Source organism: Lithobates pipiens, unplaced genomic scaffold (assembly GCF_037356315.1).
Source record: "Lithobates pipiens isolate NorthernLeopardFrog02 unplaced genomic scaffold, aLitPip1_a1.2 Scaffold_18, whole genome shotgun sequence".
Classification (NCBI taxonomy): domain Eukaryota; kingdom Metazoa; phylum Chordata; class Amphibia; order Anura; family Ranidae; genus Lithobates; species Lithobates pipiens.
Window position 1 is genome coordinate 561677552 of NW_027507758.1, and position 16721 is coordinate 561694272.

At 50.0% G+C, this 16721-nt stretch overlaps 2 non-coding genes across 2 annotated transcripts; both read right to left on the reverse strand.

Annotated features, from left to right (window-relative positions):
• Window positions 1–5175: 5175 nt before the first annotated feature.
• Window positions 5176–5364, reverse strand: LOC143990536 (U2 spliceosomal RNA). The gene has a single exon (XR_013277385.1). It is a non-coding gene; the product is annotated as a U2 spliceosomal RNA (small nuclear RNA).
• Window positions 5365–16254: 10890 nt separating this feature from the next.
• On the reverse strand, window positions 16255–16443 carry LOC143990543 (U2 spliceosomal RNA). Its single transcript, XR_013277387.1, has one exon. It is a non-coding gene; the product is annotated as a U2 spliceosomal RNA (small nuclear RNA).
• Window positions 16444–16721: the final 278 nt, after the last annotated feature.

A 16721-nucleotide genomic window follows, 5' to 3' on the forward strand; every position in this document is an offset into this window, starting at 1 on the left:
TCTGGTTCCTGCAATATGGTTGAAAATCATTGAGAAAAATGGCATGGGTAGCCCTCCCTGCCCATTACCAGCCTATTTGGGTCTTGTACGCATATTAAGGGGAACCCTGTACCCATATTAAAAAAAGGAAATGCGTGTGGCCCCCAGGCCCTATATACTCAGAACAGCATTATACAGGCGGTGCAAACAAGACAGGGACTGTGTAGGTTTGTTGTGTTAAGTTGAATCTGTTTGTAATTTTCAACTGGTACATTTTTAAAGTGTAGCTCCAGTCTAAAAAACTATTTTTAAGCTTTTTGGAAAACATAGGGAAGGGTTATCACCCCTGTATAATTTGTTTTGTCGTCCATCTTTTTTCATCTCACTTGCTGTTGTCTCCTTCCGTTTGCAAGTAGGAGATGTTTGTAAATTAGATGTTTGAAAGTAGGGGCCTGCCCTATATGCTCTGCAGAAATGGCGGAACAAGGTGTTGGTTTTGCCACAACATTGTAAGCCCTCAAAGTGACTCTTGGTGGGCGCTGGAGCGTCCTGCTGTGAACGATTATATCAAGAATTGTAATTACATGCCATTGTTGAACAGTGGTAGAAAAATTGACCTTTGGTGGTTGTGGTGCTGGTGCCACAACACTATAAGTCCTCACCGTTACTCTGGGTGGGCACAGGAAGGGGCCCTCCCTGTGAAATATTATATCAAGAATTGTAATTACATGTCCCTGTTAAACAGGGGCAGAAAAATTGGGCCTTAGGCACTGGTGCTGGTGCCACCACACTGCAACCTCTTCCATATACTCTAGTTTTATTGCAGGAATTAGCCCTGCTGCAAAGCATTGCATCAAAAATTGTACTTAAACGCCCCTGTTAAACAGAGGCAGAAAAATTGGGCTGATGGCATCAACCAGAACCAGAAATGTTCTTCCAACATATCAGCGGAAGAGGAAGAGGATAGACAATCAACATAACAGGACAGTCACTCAGCATCAGCATAGGCAGTCTTGAAGGGATGTGATATTTCAAAAAAAATTATTCTGTTACATCAGCTTCAGGTGCTTGGTAGCTGTGGGTGATCCAAGACTGATTCATCTTGATGAAGGTCAGTCGATCAACTGATTCGGTGGACAGGCGCACCCTGTGATCGGTAACAAAGCCACCAGCAGCACTGAAGGTGCGTTCCAAAAGAACGCTGGATGCAGGACAGGCCAGTAGCTCAATTGCATACTATGCAAGCTCTGGCCAGTGATCCATCCTCAAGACCCAGTAAGCCAGAGGATTTTCGGTGGGAAAGGTGTCCAAGTCTGACCTTGCCCCTAGGTATTCCTGCACCATGTAAATCAGACGCTGGCGATGGGTGCTGGAACCGATCATACCTTGGGGCTGCGGACTTAAAAATTGTCTGAAAGCATCAGTCAGACGGCCACCTTCTCCACTGCTCCTTCTGACCGATGCCTCAGCAACACGTTGTCCAGGACCAGGAGTTTGTAACCTCCCAGTCTCTGGGAACGCGTTGCACAGACCTTTCTGCAAGGCCTCCCGGAGATGTCTCATCCTCTGCTCCCTCTGCGATGGCAAGATAAGGTCGGCAACCTTACCCTTGTACCGTGGATCAAGGAGAGTGGCCAGCCAGTAATGGTCCCTCTCCTTGATCCGAAGAATACGAGGATCCTTCCGCAGGCTTTGCAGGATCAGGGAGGCCATGCAGCGTAGGTTAGCTGAGGCATTCGGTCCGGAGTTCTCTGGGTCACTAAGGACAACATGATCCGCAGCTACCTCCTCCCAGCCATGTACAAGTCCACGTGTTTCTTGGGACTGTAAATCATCCCTACAAGGCTGCTGCTGCTGATGCTGAGTGCCAGCCTCCACCTCCATGCTGACACAATCATCCTCCTCCTCCTCCTCCTCATCCTCTTCCTGTGTGATGGGTGGCACAGCAGGAACACTGTCTGGATAAAGGGGGCCTTGAGAGGCAAGGAAGTCCTCCTCTTCCTGCCTCTGTTCTGCCTTAAGTGCCCTGTCCATTATTCCATGCAGCGTATGCTCCAAGAGGTGGACAAGAGGTACAGTGTCACTGATGCATGCACTGTCACTGCTCACCATCCTTGTGGCCTCCTCAAACGGTGACAGAACAGTGCATGCATCCCTGATCATGCCCCACTGGCGTGGTAAGAAAAAACCGAGCTCCCCTGACCCTGTCCTGGTGCCGTAGTCGCACAGGTACTCATTGATGGCCCTCTGCTGCGAGTGCAGCCGCTGCAGCATGGCCAATGTTGAGTTCCATCTGGTGGGCATGTCACATATAAGGCAGTTCTTGGGCAGGTTCAACTCCTTTTGGAGCTCAGCCAGCCGAGCAAAGACATTAAATGATCGGCGGAAATGCACACAGACTTTCCTGGCCTGCTTCAGGACATCCTGTAAGCCGGGGTACCTGCCCAAGAACCGCTGCACCAGCAGGTTAAGGACGTGAGCTACACAGGGCACATGGGTCAGTTGTCCCTGTCGGAGGGCGGAGAGGAGGTTGGTGCCATTGTCACAAACCACCATTCCTGGCTTAAGCTGGCGTGGTGTCAACCACCTCTCGGCCTGCCCCTGCAGAGCTGACAAAACATCCGCCCCAGTGTGGCTCCTGTCCCCCAAACAAACCAGCGCAAGCACGGCATGGCATCGTTTTGCCTGCGTACTTGCGCAGCCCCTGGAACGCCTACGAAGCACCGCTGGTTCTGAGGACAGAGCACTGGAAGAGGCCATGGAGGAAGAAGAAGAGGAGGGGGTGGAGGAGAGAGGTGTGTCACAACCAATAGTAGCATTTTGGAGGCGTGGTGGCGGAACAACCTCCAACACTACTGCACCTTGTCCTGCATCCTTCCCAGCTGCCAGAAGAGTGACCCAATGGGCCGTGAAAGACAGGTAACGTCCCTGTCCATGCCTGCTGGACCATGAGTCAGCGGTAATATGCAACTTACCGCTGACCGCCCTGTCCAGCACGGCAAGAACATTGCCTTCCACATGCCGGTAGAGAGCCGGAATCGCCTTCCGTGAGAAAAAGTGGCGTTTGGGGACCTGCCACTGAGGAACCGCACATTGTACAAACTCACGGAAGGGGGCCGAGTCTACCAACTGAAAAGGCAGCAGTTGAAGTGCTAGCAATTTAGCCAAGCTAGCATTCAACCGCTGGGCATGTGGATGGCTGGGAGTGAACTTCTTTCGCCGGTCCAGCAGCTGGGGCAGGGACATATGCCTGCTATAATCGGACGTGGGTGTACCGCTAGCAGAGTTCCCGGAAGCACTTGGCTGTGACACACCTAATTCTACACCTTCATTCCTCTCAGAGCAGGTTTCAGAGAGGACTGAAGGTCTAGTGGGGTTGGAGATGCCAGCTGATGAGGAGCAAGGAGAGGTCCGCTTTGTTCTTTGGTGTGGGTCTTTGAGGTACGCTTGCCAACGAGCTGCATGGCAGGTCAACATATGTCTGGTCAAGCATGTGGTGCCCAAGTGGCTGATGTTTTGGCCACGCGAGATACGCTTGAGACATATGTTGCAAATAGCAGCGGTGCGATCTGATGCACTCGTCTCAAAAAAGGCCCACACCAAAGAACTTTTAGAATAACGCACAGAGGCAGCGCCCTGCACAGGCGGAGCTCTGCGGTGTGATTCAGTTGGTGTGCTGCCCCTAAGCTGGCCCCCACAGGGCATCCTGCCTCGTTGGACATGTGCCTCCTCCTCCTCCTCTCTCCTTCCAGGCACCCACGTGGAGTCAGTGCCCTCATCATCCCCTCCCTCTTCATCGCTGTAGCAAACCTGGCAGTATGCTGCAGCTTGTGGAACATGACTGCCAGATTACTGTCCTTCTTGAGCATCCCCTCTCTCTGCGCTCACGCTACTGCCTTCCTCTAGCTGAGAGACATCATCAGAGCCCACAAAACACTGGGCATCCTCCTGGAGCATGTACCAAACACTGTGCTCAAAGAGTTCAGGAGACTCCTCAGGAGGACGTGGTGGGTCTAGGGAAGGAGTCACTGATGATGACATTGAGAGGAGGGAAGACGATGCGTTGGCAGCTGCTTTGCTAGTACCCTGAGACTGGGTGAGAGAGGGTGAGGAGGATGAAGAGGGCTTGGTCATCCACTCTACCAAGTCATTGGCATGTTGCGGCTCAACATGTCCAGCTGCCGAAAAGAAGGACAAGCGTGTCCCATGGCCACGTGCTGATGACAATGCACCGCGTCCACGACCAGCACTGTTGTCTCTAGACACAGAGCCTGCTTGCCCTCTTTTATCGGCTTGCGCCTGTCTGCCTCTCCTTGCTGGCCTTCCAGACATGGTAATGGCCTGAAGGGAGTTGGGTAAAAAAGCAGTTGGGTAGTGTATATTGTGCTAGAGGCACACAACACCCACTAACTCCTGCAGATGCCTTTATTATAGAACACCAGAGATAAAGGGGTATATACAGATGTATACTGTGCTGTGCTGGAGGCACACACAACTTCCAATAACTCCTGCAGATGGCAAGTGGTCTCAAATAGAGAAGAGCTATGTAGGTGGCTATAGCGGTATGTACTGGGTACAGAGCACGCAGACAGCACGCACTAGCTCCTAACACTACTGACTGCAAGCTCTATTATAAAAGATGGATCACTAGCTATATAGGTGAGGTGAATATAGCGGTGTATACTGCGGTCAGGGCACGCAGACAACAACCACTACACAACAGCAAGATCGAAAATCGTCCGAAAACGATCGGTGTGTACTGTGTTGAAGGTACACAGAACACCCACTGCTTCAGACGCCAACACACTACACAAGGCCGCCGCGCTGGCGGCCTTATATAGTGTGGGGCGTGCACTACACAGCCTGAGCTATGATTGGCCACAGGCATCCTGCCTGTGGCCAATCATGGCTCTCCTCGCTGCTGGCGCTGCGATTGGCCAAGCATGCGGGGGTCACAGTGCATGCTTGGCCAATCATGAGCCAGCAATGCACTGCGCCATCGCAGTGCATTGTGGGCCGTGAGCACCACACGAATTTGGCGCGAACGGACCAAAATGTTCGGACTTCGCCGAACGGACGAACAGCCGATGTTCGAGTCGATTGATGTTCGACTCGAACACGAAGCTCATCCCTAATGAGGAGGATGAAGGAGAATTTGTTGTTTGAATTCATTCTGGTTTTGGAAACTGCATAAGAGAGGGGTGCACCTGTCCTGGAGGTACTGCAATACCAGGTCGATGTGTGGAGTGGACAGAGCAAGCTCTTCTTCCATCTCCCTGTTCTAAAAATCCATTTAATATATGGTCCCCAGATAGGGGATGTATCAGATATTAAACTGATAAGAACAGATTTTTTTTTTTTTTTTTAAACATTACCAAAAAACATGTCATCAAGTAATACAGTCTTAGTCAGAGTCAAATGGAATTTCAAAGAGCAACAGGTGTGATGGGGGGGTGGAGAAGGTGGGGTAGGGAGGGGAAAGAGTTCACAGGCCCGAAGCTTTAGTGAACTGCCAAAAGGGTACATAGTGGTGGGGGGGGGGGAGGGGAAATCTTCAGACCTCCTCTCCCTCCTTGTTGTCCATCAGGTGATAGTCTCTGAGCAGACTGTGAGTCAGTCTGTGACAGTCCTCGATGGACACCCTCTCCCTCTGGTGGATGAGGCGCTTTCTGGCGCACCAAACAGTGTCCTTAAAGCAACACAGCACCCGCCAGGCACTATCAATGTCCTTCTGTGAATGAGTTCCACAAAAGAGTCAGATTAACACACCAACGTGTGTAATAGCAGTCTGTGGAACAAAGTCTTTGAGATCAGGTTCCAGAGCCCTCAACAGGTCCTGTGCAAAGGGACACTCCCAGAAATAATGCAGAGCAGTTTCCTCCTGGATGATGCAAAAGGCATGCATGAATGTCCTGAGTGGCAACCCCCCTTGGATTGCCATCCATGCCAGATCTTTGTGCCTGTTGGTGAGTCTCTTTGAAGAAACATTCCTCCAGACCACTTTACAAGTGGCTGAAGGGAGGCCTGGAACAGTCTCAGCAATGTCCGATGCTCTGATCAACTTGTGGATGGATTTGGCTTCCACAAGTCGGGCTTCACTCCATGTAGCCCCAGCTCCTTAATAAACTTGAAAGTGTCCAAGTAGTACCAAGGAGTGTCCCAGTTGTAGGGGATGGAGCTGTCCCATTTGTCCCATCCAAGGGACCTCCAAAGAGGCAGGAGGAAAAAACGGGACATGGAGTTACCACCAGAGTCTACAGTTCTGTTCACCAAAGTTCTGCGGATGCAGTTACAGGCAAAGAAAACACTCAGTAGAGTGGCGATGTCGGGCACGCCCTTACCGCCCTTGAGGGCTTCCTTGAACATAACCGCCCGCTTTACTCTGTCCATTTTGGAGCTCCAGATGAAGTGAAACACTGCCCTGGTGATGGCTTTGCAGGTGTTAACCCGGGGGGGGGGGGGGGGGGCAGGCCTGGGCGAGGTACTGCAACACAGGGAGAATCTCGCTGCGGAGTACCAGTGTTTTACCTTCGATGGTGAGTTCTCGGAGGCTCCAAAGTCCAAACTTCTGTCGCATTTTTTGTCAGTCTTTCTTCCCAGGACTTCAGGGCTGTGCCCTCTGCTCCAAACCAGGCCCCAAGGATTTTGATGAAGTCTGCTTTGATGCTGAAGGCAGGAACCACTTTCGAAGAGCATGACTTCCGACTTCCCGCAGTTGACCTTTGCCCCTGAAGCTCGGCCGAAGTCCTCAGACGTCTGGGCGAGTGTGTCGATGGAGCGCCGGTCGGCACAGAACACCGTCACATCATCCCATGTAGAGCGAGCACTTGACCTCCCGTCTGTCCGGTCCTGGTGCAGTGATCCCTCTGATCTGTGGGTTTTGTCTAATGCTTCGGGCGAAAAGCTGTATACAACAGACAAAAAGCAGAGGTGAGAGAGGGCAGCCTTCCTTTTCTGACCCCAGACAACACTGGAAAGGGGTCAGTTTTCCAACCGTTCACCAACACCACACTACAAATTTCATTGTACATTACATTTACGTATGAACAGAACATTTCCCCAAGACCAAACCTGCGCAGAGCGCTGCACATAAACTCATGGGAGACACGGTCAAAAGCCTTCTCCTGGTCAAGACTGACCAGGGCCGCGTGCACACTGTACTGGACCGTGTCCCGGACCAGCGCAAGGCTGTCCGCAATCCTGCGACCAGGAATGCCACAAGTCTGATCCGGGTGGATGATCTGTCCGATGACAGATTTCCGCCTGTTGGCCAGAACCTTGGCGAGGATTTTGTAGTCCACGTTCAGAAGAGAGATCGGACGCCAGTTTTTCAGGTCCGATCTCTCCCCCTTGCGCTTATACAAAATCGTGATCATCCCCTCCCTCAGGGTCGGAGACATTCTGCCCTCCACCACCATCTCCTCGTACAGATTGAGCAGGTCCAGGCCCACGGGATCCCACAGCGTTACATGAAGTTCAACTGGGAGACCACCGCAGCCCGGGGTCCTGCCCTGCCTAAAGGATTTAGCGGCAGAGTGCAGCTCCTCCAATACCAAGGGGGCGTTGACGGCCGATGAACCTGCAGGATCAATTGGGTTAGAGATACCTGACAGGAACCTGTCGGCTGCCTGTGGGTCTGTTGTTTTCAGGGAGTAGAGGTTGGTGTAGTAGTCGCTGACCACTTGCATCACAGCCTCCTTTCCCTTCTGGAGTGTTCCGGTCTCGTCACGCAGCTCAGACAAGGGTGTGTGTCCTGAGTGGAGTTTCCTGAAAAAGAAAGAGTTCCACTTCTCACCTTTCTCAAGGTTCTCCACCTTGGCACGGAAGACAATGTGTCTGGATTCTTCCTCAAAGTGCCCTTTCAGGCTCTTCTTGGTGTCCTCCAGGTCCTGCCTAATGTCCCAGCCACAGTGGTGAAGGTCCTGCAGGGACTGCAACTGACGTTGCAGTCTCCTGAGTTCCTTCTTCCTGGCACACACTTGCTGACGTCCCCTTGCCTGAAAGAAGCTGCGCAGCTTGACCTTCACAAACTCCCACCAGTCACTTACCCTTCCGAAGAATCGCTTTTCCTCAGTCCAGGTGGCATAGGCCTCCCGGAGTTCCCCCATCAATTCCTCATTTTCCAGCATGGTACTATTCAGCTTCCAGGAGCCTGGTCCGCGGGCAAAGCCCTCGCCCAGGTCACCCCAAAAGTGAATAGCTCTGTGGTCAGAGAAAAAGCAGGGGATCATGGAGAAATCGCAATGCTTGACTGCTCTTGAAGTGAGCACGAAGTCGATCCTGGAACGCACTGATCCATCGGGACGGCACCATGAGTAGTTCACGGTACCTTTCCCTATGGATCCCATGGCGTCCTGCAGAGAAGCCTCCGAGATCATCTCCTTGAGCAGCCTGGATGTAGCATCAAGTTTTGCGTACATGCTGGAGCTGCGCCCATCCTCCTCTATCGGACAGTTAAAATCACCACCGATTGCTACTGCCCTGGTGGTGACGAGTTGGGTCCGCAGGGTCTAGAAAAGTTCCAGCCGCTCATTCTTATCTGGGGGGGCGTACACGTTGATGAGCCTAATTGGCTCTCCCACCCACGAGCCGTCTATGACCAGAAGACGGCCACAGACTAGATCATGGATGGAGTCAACCGTGAAGCGCCCACCCCTGACTAGAATGGCTACATCTGCAGACTTACAATCACCACCCCCGGACCAATAGGAGGGACCGAGGGTCCACTGGGAGGTTAGATGAGTGTACCTCCTCAGAGGAGGAAGTGCGCACTCCTGGAGCATGTAGACATCACTCTGCTGAGTGGCAAGAAATGTCAGTGCCGCTTGCCTTCTAGATGTATCCTTGATACTCCTCACATTAATGGAAAAGATTGAGATCTCTGCCATAATGAAAAAGGGTATGAGGTCTAATCAGCAAGGGACCGAACTTACCTCCCCGGAGGGGGGTCTTCCGTTGCCTCCTCTGCTTGTCCTGTGCTCTCGGACAGACCGAGCTCCTCCAGGACAGCATCCATCATCGTCAGTGGTCTTCCGTGGTTCTTTTTCTCTTTCCGGCTGTTTCTTCCCGGTGCTGGCGGCTGGTTTGCCCTGGATCAGGGCTCCAGCGTAGGACCGGGACCGCTGGGGGCAGTGTTTAAACACATGCTCGGCCGCTCCGCAGAGGTTGCAGGCTTTGGACCTCGGACAATCCTTGGTCTCATGGCCTGCAACCCTACAGAACCTGCAAGCAAGTTCTTTGCAATCCTTACCCATGTGTCCGGTGTGGCTACACCTGTTGCAGGTGTAGGGTATCCCGGGGTAGTAAAGGATGCCTGCGGAGTTGCCCAGGGAGAAGCATGGCTGCAGGTGCTGGATGTCCCCCGAAGGGTCCTTCCTGAACTTGCAGAGAACTGACCACTTACCTATCCAGAAGCCATTGGCATCGAGGATTCGGACAGGGTCCTTCACAACGGTGCAGAACCTCTGGAGGTAAGTGGCTATGTCCTTACCTGGGGTATGGGGATTCCTTATGGCCAACGTCACCCACTTCTCGTCCCGTGTTATGGGGCAGTTCGCAGCGAACTTACGAAAGGGAGATTCAGGACCACTCGCCTTTACCATATCCCAGTACCTTCTGCAGACCTGGAACGACACAAAAGTTATAAAGAATATACCTCTTGTGAAGGCCTGCACCGAAAGCGTTTCCGCTTTGCTGAACCCCTGCTCCAGGATCATCTTCTTTCCAAAGATCTCCGGGGTCATGTCGGGGACCCTTCCGTCCACCTCCTTCAGCTGCAGCACGACCGTCTGCTTCATCCAAGGCTCTAGGGTAGGGAGCCCGTCTGCAGGGGGGGGAGGGCTTGGCTGGGTTTGGCTGGCTGGCGCCGGCCGGGTTGGGGGTGGATGTTGAGGCCGTGACATTCTCGGGGGTCTCGGAGGAAGTGGCTGGAGTGGGGTTCTTCTTGTTCTTTCCGGTCTTCCTGGTCTTTTTATCGCTCTTCCCCATCGTCTTGGAGATGGAAGTCGCTTCAGGTGTTCTTTAGGCGGCTTCCTTCTGGTTTCCTCGACGTCTTCGCTCTGAAGCCTTCATAAAGGCTCTTACATCTACTGCCCGGAGGTAGTAATGCAGAGGGGGGGGAGGAGGGAAGACCGCAATCTCGATCCTTGTGGGGGCTAAGCCTCTAGCCCAATAGCAGCAAGTAGGTGAAGCTAAATTTAATCAACGATCCTACAAGGCCGAGCAGAGGGTACCCCACAAGGACCTAATGGCTTGGATAGATACAAGTGGTTCTCAACGTCCTAGCTGTGAAGCAGAGACACCCCTAAAGGCTATAGTCGATTTTTTTTTTTTTTAAACCACTCAGACTGAATCACTCAAACTCAGCATTAAACTAGCACTCGACACCTTCACTGAGCCGTGTTCTGTTCATCATTTCTGGCGTTAGTCAAACAAAAAAGATAAAATCATGAATAAAATTTCATATATATACAGTCTATACAATAAAATCCTAACCTTCACCAACCCTCCACCTCCCAAAGTTCCAAAAAACATCAGCTTCCTCCACACCCATCTTCCTCCTTTCAACTGCTAATACATAAAACATTCTTGCCATCACCCAATCCACACAGTCTTTTTCAGATACCACCAACTTTTTCTTCACAAAGGCACACCGGGTTTGCCACACCACCTCCCTTACCACAGCCAATATCACAAACATCTTGCGCTGCTTCCTTTTATCTCCTCCCATCAACCCAAGAACACCAGACTCATAAGATACACCTTCCACCTCCACCACCCTTTGCACAAAGCCACAAAGCAACCTCCAAACTTCATTCACAAAAGAACATTCACAAAATACATGTCTCACATTTTCAGTTCCTCCACAACCTTCCCTTGGACATACCTCCCGCCTCACCAAATCCCTAGATTTCAAGAAGGACATGGTAGATAAGCAATTATGCAGAGATAACCACACCACCTCCAATTGTCTATTCATTATCCCTTTTATCAACAAGTTCTTCCAGCATACCTCGGCTTTTTTTGGGTTTAAGACAAAAATGTTTGTTGGCAGTTCCCCTCTCCTCAACCATTTCCATAAAGATTCTTTTTTCCAAGCCCCCTCCCCCAACGCCTGCAACTGATTTTCCTGAAAAAAGGTACTCATTTTCAAATAATACACTGGTGAAAGCATGGACATTGGCTTCGTCAAATCTTTCATACACCAATCTCATTTCAACAACGGCCACCCAATCAAATACCGCATTAAGGCGGCCACTTTTCCCCCTGAATGGAAAGTCTTAAGGTGTACCATCCACCACTGCACTTCCAGAAAACAGGAAATGTTAGGGAAGTTATACCCTCCCATTTGCACATTCTTCATTACAATTTCCCTGGCGACCCTTTCCATTTTACAACCCCAGAAAAAAAAAAACAATATCCTAGTAATCTTCTGTACCCACCTCTTATTGGGCGGAAAAATAACAGAAAAATATAACAAAATGGGCAGAACTACAGATTTTACGATCAAAGTCTTTCCGGAAAAGGACAGCCTCCTGGTCTTCCATAAATTAAGCTTTTTCTCCACCTTCTCCACCCCTTTAGCAACATTCTTCTGATTCACCAAATTTCTTTCAAAATTAACCCCCAAAACCTCCACCTCCCGCACAGCCTTCAATTTACTTTTGGATACATCACACGTGCCACTTAGAACACACACACTGCTCTTGCCCCAATTAAGATTCAGACCAGACATTAAACCAAAAATACTGAGCTGAAGTTCCACCCTTGACACATCCTTAGCAGAATTACACAGAAAGTTTACATCGTCCATATAACACACAGCTTTAACCGGTACATTCTCACAACCAGGCACAAACACACCTTTAAAGCACTTATCTCTCACCAGATGTCTCAACAAGGGCTCAATCACGCAGATGAAAACAACAGGTGACAAGGGGCACCCCTGTCTTACACCTGACTTCACCTCCACCTCCCCAGACAAGCTCCCATTGACCAGGATCTGACTGCTCATCCCCTGGTACAAGCACTCAACTAATTTAACGAAGTCCTCCGGAACCCCCAGCTGCCTTAAAACCATAAAGAGGAAGGGGTGCGCTACACGATCATATGCTTTTTCCAAGTCAATACTTGCCAAAGCCAACGGCATGTTATTGCATTGAGCGTAATAAACGAGATCCCTCAAGAGGATTAGGTTGTCAGAAATCCTCCGACCGGGTACCGCACAAACTTGCCATTCACCAATCACGCTGTCCACAATCTTCCTCATCCTATCAGGCCAGAACTCTATATAAAATTCAGCAGGTAAGCCATCCCCTCCAGGGGTCTTGTTTTTCTTCATCCTCTTCACCACATCTTCCACTTCATCATTCGTCACAGGTTCAACTAGCATCCCGGCATCTTCCTCACTCAGGTTCCCCTCCATCACCTTACAGTATTCCCGCATTTCCTCTTCAGAAGCACTTCCACTCCCACCATACAAATCGATATAGAAAGATTTAATAACATTCATCATCCTTTCACCGCTCACCTCCTCCTCTCCTTCCAATACCGACTGAAACAACTTCTTAGGACCAAAAGACTTCTTGAAGAAGAAAGCAGAGCACTGTTCATCCTCCTCCATCTCCTTCACTCTTGCTCTGAAGATGATACCTTTCCCACGTTCCTTCAACTTCATATTCCGTGCTTCCCACACCTCCTTCAATTCATCCTCTACCTCCAACCCCATCCTCTTGCACCGAAACAAAAAATTTAGCCTTTCCACCAACCTCCTTTCCTCTTCATGTTTTCTCCTGGCCACCTCCACCCCTATTTTCCTAAAAAAATCTGCCAATCATCACCTTGGCCCAGTCCCACCATTCCAAAATGTCCAAAAACCCACTTTTTTAAAGGTAAGCCACTCAAAATATTTTTTAAAATCAGTATACACCCCCTCCTCCTTGAGTCCAGCACAATTTAACTTCCACACACCCCTCCCGCATACCAAATCATTGTCCAGAAAAAAAGACCCTATAATCATGACGTGATCCGAAAAGGACACAGGATCCGTCTGATAGCCTGTAACTTTCAAGACCCACGATGCAAAAATAAAGTCAATTCTTGACCTGACTGACCCCTTGTCGGAGAAAAAAGTACAGGAAACATCACTCTTTTGTACCACCCATGCCACATCTTGCAAATGGAAGTCACACACCAACTCATTCAAAGCTTTGGAGGTCACATCAATTCCACTTACACAATCAACATTCTGCCTGTTCTCACTCCTCCTCACACAGTTAAAGTCACCGTCTAACAACGTCGAAAATTCTTCCAGGCATCCACAACTTAAGAGTTTCAAAAAAAGTCACATGCTCTCTTTTATCAGCAGGTGCGTAGCAGTTGATTATCCTAACACAGTTCCCTGCCACCTCCAACACAGCAATCTGCAACCTCCCCGGCACCACCACCTCATGTGAAATAACCTGTACATATGGGCTTTTAATCAGGATCCCCACACCCTCATTTTTAGATTCACACATTGGAGACCACAAAGAATCCCCACACTCCCACTCTTCAACTGGAGCCCTTTCCACACCACACTCTTGAATACATATCACATCAGTGTTGAACCCTCCCAAAAAATCAAACACTGCAGCCCTCCTCCACCCTGAACATATGCTTCTAACATTCAAAGAACTCACTGTTAACTTTCATAACCTTTTTTGTTATGGCTCTAACACAGCCATAGAAAAAAATTCTACAAATAATGTGTAGCCTCATCAAGACCCTTACTTGCTACACTAGCATAAGACACCCTTTTTCGCGTGAACGGTGAACTGGCAGACTCGGAACCCGAGTCTCCATCATCAGGAAGGGCACCACCTTCCCCCCCTCCACCTACCCCCTCCTCTCGAGCTCTTTTAATAGAGGATTGAGCAGTCTCATCCATAGAAATTACAAGTCTCTGACCACATTCTAGGCTTTCCTCGCTGTCCATTTCCTCATCACCCTCCTCATTACATGAAGACAATCCACTCATTAATTCCGATAATTGACCAGGACTGGTAAAAGCCACACTTCCCTGATCCACCTCAGGATCACCACTATCTTGACTTGCCGAGGGTCCTTGTTCCTCCTCCTCACCTTCCTGCTGATCAACATCCGCCTGAAACCCTTCACCTGCCACAGTACCAAGGCTCCCAGAGTCGACACTACCACCTGCCACCGAACCATCGGTAGCAAGGCCGGAAACGACATCCCTGATCACAGCCTCCTCCTGCCCTGCAGGTGCAGTGTCATTGGCCTCAGATCCTGAGGGGGCAGCAGACTGAGCCGCATCAGCGTGCCCTGTACTACTATCTTCCCCCCAAGGCTCCCTACGAGACCTCCGCCTTGCCATCCTTGCTGCTGTCTTCGCCAAAGTCTCGTGAAACTGAGTCTCTCTCTTAGCCATGAAATACTCCTCACATTGCCTGGCCAAATGGCCCACCTTCTTGCAAATGTCACACACCTTTCTTTGAGTACATTCCTTAGAGAGATGATCCGCAGTTCCCACAGAACCTGCACTTGGCCTCTTGCTCACAATCCCCACTTGTGTGGCCATATACACAACACTTCCTGCAGTAAACAGGTTGCCCTGGATAAAAACGAAAACCCCTCTCCCCGCCAATGTTGAACACAGCAGGGGGCCTCCTCACGCAACTGGAATCAGAGCGGAACTTCCTGTAGAATCGGTACTTCCCTGTCCATATATCAAACTTATTCATCACCTTATCTCCTTCACGCAAATTATTGCAATAGTTCTTCAAAAATGCTTTAACCAGACTTAAGTCAGCAAATGGATTGTACATGTGTACAACGATAGCCTTATACTCTTGCATAAATAAAGGCACAACATCCATCTTATGCAACAGCTCATCATCAGTTTTCCTAATCTTTTCGAAGACATTCCAACACATCTCGGAAGAAAGAAAAGTAATGTCATACAACCTCCGCTTAGGAAAATCTTGCAGACAAACCATATCCCTTACCTGCAGGCTCAGGAGATCCATCAGAACATTGACCACGATCGTCCTCAAGTCAACTTCATCCTTGAATTCCGGCTTCACAACGAACCGTAATGAGTCTCGCATCCCAGAAGACGCCATCTTTGCACCGTCCAGCACGACGCCCGCTCCTATGGCCAAGGGAGCCCCTGAAGGGGTCCCAGAAGTCCGCTCAGGTCGCCCTGGAAAGGGCGATCGCTTCCCGTTGCCCGGGGACTAAGCCTAAGGCCAATAGCAGCAAGGGGGGGCCCTCCGAAAAGGGACGCTCCCCCCAAGGCCGACCGTTGGGTACCCCGGGCACCTCTTAGCTAAGTCACACAGTAAAACTGCACTTGATCTTAGCCAAAAGGCTGAGAAGCGATAACCCAATTATTCTCTTTTCCAAGCGAGCGGCGGCCTGCCCGTAACCCAGAGCTCACTGAGAGCTGCTGCCCTGGCCCCCTTTTGTGTGCCCTTCCCCCACGTCTAGACCGGGCGGAGACGCTGATTAGCAACTTTTCACACCTGGCCTGGGCTTGCGGCCAAATCCCTTCCTGTTGACCTAGATAGCAATACACAATTTCGAACACCTGCCCAACACCTTGACAAGCACCTGCTGCCCTTGGAAATGACCAGCGGGCAGCCAGCAGCAACAAATGCACACATCTAGGTGCTCCTTGTTGCTGCTCTACCAGGCAAAAACATTTGCATGAGACCGCCTCTTGGACACGTGGATGAAAGCCGACAGGCAGGGACCCACTAGAGGGAGACACAGGCTGCTGAATGAATACTCAGGCAGGGACTGCTTTTTAGCAAGCTGCCTGTGCTAAGGGACAGGAATGGAGCAAAGTCAAGCCTATTGCAATGGCTGAGCTGGCTGGACATGGGAAGGAAAAAAAGGGCTAATTTTGGGCCTTGTCTAGAAAGTTCATTCGTACTCTAGATAGCTGCCTTGTCGAAATGTGTCTACTTTCTGACTTGATAGGTTTGGCTTCTTGCAACTACTGCCACTTCACCTGCTGATCTTTCCTGAGCAAAAAAAGATTGAGCGAGCAAGGAAGGAGGGAGGGAGGGAGAAAGGCCAAGAAACTGACATGAAGCAAAAACACCAGTACACACAGGGGTTCAACGCCAATTTATTGCAAAAATGAACAACATACAGCTTGTGAGCAGCAAAAGTAACATTGCAAGTGAGTGAGCAAGCAAGCAAAAGGATGAGGATGAAGGAGAATTTGTTGTTTGAATTCATTCTGTTTTTGGAAACTGCATAAGAGCGGGGTGCACCGGTCCTGGAGGTACTGCAATACCACGTCAATGCGTGGAGTGGACAGAGCAAGCTCTTCTTCCATCTCCCTGTTCTAAAAATCCATTTAATATATGGTCCCCAGATAGGGGACGTATCAGATATTAAACTGATAAGAACAGATTTTTTTTTTTCCCGACCCATCAGACTTCAAGCATGTTTTACGCTCCCAGGAAACCTAATTTTCCATCAAGAAAAACAGCGTTCTTTCAGGTACTTCTGCTTGAATCATCATATAGGTACCATAAATAAACTTTCCACAGAAAAAGCATTAAAACATCATATTATACATTTAAAACAATACATACAAAAACCCCTCACCCCCACTCTCCCCCCCTCCTCCATCTCTCCCAACCCCAATACTCATTAGCTTCCTCCACTCCCATCCACCAATAACACCACATATAATTTAGCCAAAATCAAATTCATACAGTCTT